At 44.7% G+C, this 6,235-nt stretch overlaps 2 non-coding genes across 2 annotated transcripts; both read left to right on the top strand.

The window, feature by feature from the left end:
- The first annotated feature begins 1,644 nt into the window (after window positions 1-1,644).
- Window positions 1,645-1,838, top strand: LOC130306375 (U2 spliceosomal RNA). Its single transcript, XR_008855740.1, has one exon. It is a non-coding gene; the product is annotated as a U2 spliceosomal RNA (small nuclear RNA).
- A 2,104-nt stretch (window positions 1,839-3,942) lies between these two features.
- LOC130306371 (U2 spliceosomal RNA) lies at window positions 3,943-4,132 on the top strand. The gene has a single exon (XR_008855736.1). It is a non-coding gene; the product is annotated as a U2 spliceosomal RNA (small nuclear RNA).
- Window positions 4,133-6,235: the final 2,103 nt, after the last annotated feature.

Below are 6,235 nucleotides of genomic sequence, written 5' to 3'. Positions count from 1 at the left end.
GTCTCTGTTAATGGCTTTTTAACCAGCGGTGTTCCTCTTTTATCAGGTGTCAAACAGGGCTGCCCCCTGTCCCCACTCCTTTTTATTTGCGCAATCGAACCACTGATGGCCCTCCTCAGAAAAGACCGGGTAGTAAGAGGCGTACCGATACCTGGTGGAGGAGGGACCCATCTAAAGGTGTTGGGGTACATGGATGATGTCACCATACTGTGCCCGGACTCTCCATCCATGAGGGGGGCATTGAGGAACACCAGCTATTTCTGCGAGGTCTCTGGTTTTAAGCTAAACACAGATAAATGTGACTGTTTTTATATTGGCTCCTGGGATTCATCCATCACCCCAGGAGTCACAATGCAACAGGATCAAATTAAAGTTTTAGGTATTGTTTTTAACCAGGTCAATGATGGGAGCCCTAACTGGGATTCAGCTATAGCTAAGATGGAGAAGAAGATTTTAATGTGGAATCTTAGAAACCTTACCATGGAGGGGAAGATTTTAATAATAAAGATGGTTTTACTCCCTATTATGCTATACATTGCCATGGTATTTCCTCCATCTATTTTATACATAAAAAAAGTAACTAGAATTGTTTTTACTTTTTTATGGGGTTCAAAAATGGAGAAATTAAAGCGTGATTTTATGTACAAAAGTAAAGATAATGGCGGGAAAGATGTTCCTAACCTTTTTACTTTCTTTTACATAAAGTATTTCTGTTTCTGTTTTAAAATTATTAAATCCGATGGCATTTTTAGCTGCTTTTTAAGGTACGCTGCGGGCATGGTTTTTAAAAGATGGTTGCGCATCCCTCTGAACGCTCCGGTGCTTCTGTGTCCCCCAAAACATTATGTGGTGTTGGAAAAGACAGTCAGGCTCCTAGGTCTCCAAGATTTGGAGCCTGACATACTGGGGGACCAGAGAAAGGTATCAAAGGTCCTCAGGCGGAGTGAGGTTACCCTGGCAGTGTCCAATTTCACACAGGCAAGATCCAAAAAGGTATGGCGGAACGTGTACGGGAAGTTTCTGGCGAATGTACACAGGGATCTTGCCTGGGCAATCGTCCACCAGTGCCTCCCTACTCGTGAGTTCCAGCACAGGCGAGGACTGGTGGCGAGAGCCAAGTGCCCGAGAGATGGCTGCGGAGTGGACGAAACGGTGCTGCACATATTTTGGAACTGCCCTTTTGCACGGGAGCTTTGGAGGAAGGTAGGCCCACTTTTGAAGTGGGCCTGCGGCCTAAAAGATTTTAATCACGAATGTGTCTTTTACGGTCTTTTTAACTGCCCCAATTTTAAACAGCAGATGATCTGCTGGATGATTATTAATTGTTTTAAAAATGCCATCTGGAAAGTTAGGAACATCTTACTTTTTAAACATGATTTTATTGATGTTAAAAACTGTATAAAGCTGGCCCTGAGTGAGATGTACATCTATTACCTAAGAGACAAGAAACAGTTGGGGGCCAGCGAGGCAGCATCCATGTGGTGTCTGCCTCTATGGAACGAAATAACAATATAATCAGTTTTTATGACATTTGTATAATGTTTTATCCTGCCATTTTTATTTTTTCTCCTTTTATTACTGGTTTTATTATTTGTATTTTAAAACTTTTGTGAACCTTTTATTATTTTGCATTTTAAATTTTGTATGGTTTCTTATTTATTGAATAAAATTTTGTTGAAACCTTATCTGTTCTTATCAGTTTAATATCTGATACGTCCCCTATCTGGGGACCATATATTAAATGGATTTTTGAGAACGGGGGCCGATTTCGAAGCTTGCTTCCGTCGCCCTATGCATTGACCCGATATGGCAGTATCTTCGGGTACAGTGCACCACCCCCTTACAGGGTTAAAAAGAAAGATTCCTACTTTCATTGCTACCTGCTTGCTGGCTAGCCAGCTAGCCAGCCCTGTGGGCCTTGCTGCTGCTGCAGCCAAAAAACAAAAGGTGGTGCTGCTGCTGCTTCTGCTGCTTCTGCTTCTGCTTGTGTCTGGCCGCTGTTGGAGCGTCCAGGCACAGGACTTCTGCTGCTGCTGACTAAATGGCCTCCTTAATTGGATCATTTGAGTAGCCAGCACACCTGTGCAGGTAGGGCATGACATGATAGGCAGCTGCCTTGATAGCGGTGTGGGTGCTGAATGTTCCTAATTGACAAAATAAGATTAATGCTTATGAAGAAATATAAAATCTCATCCCTTCCCCAATATCGCGCCACACCCCTACCCCTTAATTCCCTGATTGAACTTGATGGACATATGTCTTTTTTCGACCGTACTAACTATGTAACTATGTAACATAACATGGGGGGGGGGGGGGGGTCTCCTGGCTGTTCACACAGGTGTGTCATTGCTGTACATTGACCATGCATTGCTTCTGTGGTATTGCAAAGGCAAAGACAAATGCTTCCAGCCATCCATTGCACTAATGGATTGGTCATCAGCTGGCTGTCTATGTCCCGCATCAATATAGACCAAAGTACAGAGGACAGAGGGTTAGGCTATGCTATTGTGCACCTACCTGATGCATCAGAAGGTGCGAGGCCCTTGCTAAATTCTGTGCACAGACTTTGAGATCTATACTTTAGACTGTATCTAAACCTGCTCCAACATGGACTGACATTCTGGCCTACTTTCAGCCGATGCGACTTGTCTGTCGCTGAACAGTCGCTTTTTATGTATTCAGCACCTATGTATAATGTTGTAAAAATGCTCTAGAAGCTAAAGTCGCAGAAATGTCACACATATTTGGCCTGCAACTTTCTGTGCGACAAATTCAGACAGGAAAAATCAGTATAAATCCTTAGAAAATTATCCCCCAGTGTCTCCATCTGCTGGCGGTATTGAATAAGCATTGCTGCACTGATGGGGTATGCATTAGACGAAAAAAAAAGAAGAAAAAGAAGAATAATACGCCCAGAAAAGAGGCGAAAAGGAGAAAAACGTAAAAAAAACGTGAAAAAAAAGTAAGAGGAAGAGAAGGGAAAAAAAGGTGGAAATGGGTTTAAAAGTGATTTCGGCGGAGAAATATATATATATATATATATATATATATATATATATATATATACACGCGCACACACACACATATATATAAACGTATTCTCCGTTGAGATATTGCAGCCGCTGCTGTGTCCAGGCCCAGGAGCCTTAGCACTGTGCTGTGATGTCACTCAATACCACTGACATCACTAGGTGTAAACAACATCTCTCCTTTGCTGTGTATGTGACTATGGAGCTGTTTGGTGATGTCGTCTATTATGGCCTTCATAGAAGCAACAGGAGATTGTTGCATCCATCTAGAACCCTCAGAACTACAGTGCTATGATGTCACTCACTTCCACAGGCCTTGCAGAGTGTAAACAACAACAACCCAGCTTTGTTGTGTATGTAACCATAGGGATTTGTGATGTCACCTAGAACCTTCACAGCAGCGACAGCTTTATGAGGAGCATCAGCACTGCTCTGCCTGAGCAGAACCATCACCGCCATAGGTTGTCAAATAACCCGGGTTTAACCCACACAGGTAAGTCCAATGGGGTGCAGGCATGTCCTCTATGCTTACAGCTTCCCGTGGGTGTTGGTTTGATACCGTTTGGGGACAGCCAAGGAGGCAATCTGCAGGCAACAAAGGTAGGTGTGTGCTTGTGTGTGTGTTTCCTATGCAGATCCTAAGCCCAGTGTCACATGCAAGTAGGAGGAGTAAGAAGGGTTCCTGGCAAATCCGGGTTATGGATTGCATTTAAAAAGGCCCCGTGGGAGTGCAATGGGCCCCTGTCTTGCTGCTTAGCAATAATGGTATGGGTTTAGGTTCTGCTGTGTGTACTGGTGGTTGACTGCCCCCCAGCCCAGAGTGTGCATGGAAAATTGTCTGGCAGCCTCCCTGACAGCAAGCAGTGATAGTGCCCATGAAGGGCACCTTGTTGGGCCCGCCCCTTTCACGGTTATCGCTTCTCGGCCTTTTGGCTAAGATCAAGTGTAGTATCTGTTCTTATCAGTTTAAATCTGATACGTCCCCTATCTGGGGACCATATATTAAATGGATTTTTGAGAACGGGGGCCGATTTCGAAGCTTGCTTCTGTCGCCCTATGCATTGACCCGATATGGCAGTATCTTCGGGTACAGTGCACCACCCCCTTACAGGGTTAAAAAGAAAGATTCCTACTTTCATTGCTACCTGCTTGCTGGCTAGCCAGCTAGCCAGCCCTGTGGGCCTTGCTGCTGCTGCAGCCAAAAAAACAAAAGGTGGTGCTGCTGCTGCTTCTGCTGCTTCTGCTTCTGCTTGTGTCTGGCCGCTGTTGGAGCGTCCAGGCACAGGACTTCTGCTGCTGCTGACTAAATGGCCTCCTTAATTGGATCATTTGAGTAGCCAGCACACCTGTGCAGGTAGGGCATGACATGATAGGCAGCTGCCTTGATAGCGGGTGGGTGCTGAATGTTCCTAATTGACAAAATAAGATTAATGCTTATGAAGAAATATAAAATCTCATCCCTTCCCCAATATCGCGCCACACCCCTACCCCTTAATTCCCTGATTGAACTTGATGGACATATGTCTTTTTTCGACCGTACTAACTATGTAACTATGTAACATAACATGGGGGGGGGGGGGGGGGTCTCCTGGCTGTTCACACAGGTGTGTCATTGCTGTACATTGACCATGCATTGCTTCTGTGGTATTGCAAAGGCAAAGACAAATGCTTCCAGCCATCCATTGCACTAATGGATTGGTCATCAGCTGGCTGTCTATGTCCCGCATCAATATAGACCAAAGTACAGAGGGTTAGGCTATGCTATTGTGCACCTACCTGATGCATCAGAAGGTGCGAGGCCCTTGCTAAATTCTGTGCACAGACTTTGAGATCTATACTTTAGACTGTATCTAAACCTGCTCCAACATGGACTGACATTCTGGCCTACTTTCAGCCGATGCGACTTGTCTGTCGCTGAACAGTCGCTTTTTATGTATTCAGCACCTATGTATAATGTTGTAAAAATGCTCTAGAAGCTAAAGTCGCAGAAATGTCACACATATTTGGCCTGCAACTTTCTGTGCGACAAATTCAGACAGGAAAAATCAGTATAAATCCTTAGAAAATTATCCCCCAGTGTCTCCATCTGCTGGCGGTATTGAATAAGCATTGCTGCACTGATGGGGTATGCATTAGACGAAAAAAAAGAAGAAAAAGAAGAATAATACGCCCAGAAAAGAGGCGAAAAGGAGAAAAACGTGAAAAAAAAGTAAGAGGAAGAGAAGGGAAAAAAAGGTGGAAATGGGTTTAAAAGTGATTTCGGCGGAGAAATATATATATATATATATATATATATATATATATATATATATATATATATATATATATATATACGCGCACACACACACATATATATAAACGTATTCTCCGTTGAGATATTGCAGCCGCTGCTGTGTCCAGGCCCAGGAGCCTTAGCACTGTGCTGTGATGTCACTCAATACCACTGACATCACTAGGTGTAAACAACATCTCTCCTTTGCTGTGTATGTGACTATGGAGCTGTTTGGTGATGTCGTCTATTATGGCCTTCATAGAAGCAACAGGAGATTGTTGCATCCATCTAGAACCCTCAGAACTACAGTGCTATGATGTCACTCACTTCCACAGGCCTTGCAGAGTGTAAACAACAACAACCCAGCTTTGTTGTGTATGTAACCATAGGGATTTGTGATGTCACCTAGAACCTTCACAGCAGCGACAGCTTTATGAGGAGCATCAGCACTGCTCTGCCTGAGCAGAACCATCACCGCCATAGGTTGTCAAATAACCCGGGTTTAACCCACACAGGTAAGTCCAATGGGGTGCAGGCATGTCCTCTATGCTTACAGCTTCCCGTGGGTGTTGGTTTGATACCGTTTGGGGACAGCCAAGGAGGCATCTGCAGGCAACAAAGGTAGGTGTGTGCTTGTGTGTGTGTTTCCTATGCAGATCCTAAGCCCAGTGTCACATGCAAGTAGGAGGAGTAAGAAGGGTTCCTGGCAAATCCGGGTTATGGATTGCATTTAAAAAGGCCCCGTGGGAGTGCAATGGGCCCCTGTCTTGCTGCTTAGCAATAATGGTATGGGTTTAGGTTCTGCTGTGTGTACTGGTGGTTGACTGCCCCCCAGCCCAGAGTGTGCATGGAAAATTGTCTGGCAGCCTCCCTGACAGCAAGCAGTGATAGTGCCCATGAAGGGCACCTTGTTGGGCCCGCCCCTTTCACGGTT

This window comes from Hyla sarda, unplaced genomic scaffold (genome assembly GCF_029499605.1).
Source record: "Hyla sarda isolate aHylSar1 unplaced genomic scaffold, aHylSar1.hap1 scaffold_1369, whole genome shotgun sequence".
In the NCBI taxonomy this organism is placed as follows: Eukaryota; Metazoa; Chordata; class Amphibia; order Anura; family Hylidae; genus Hyla; species Hyla sarda.
The sequence above is the reverse complement of the archived record's forward strand: the minus strand, read 5'-3'. Positions and strand labels throughout refer to the sequence as shown.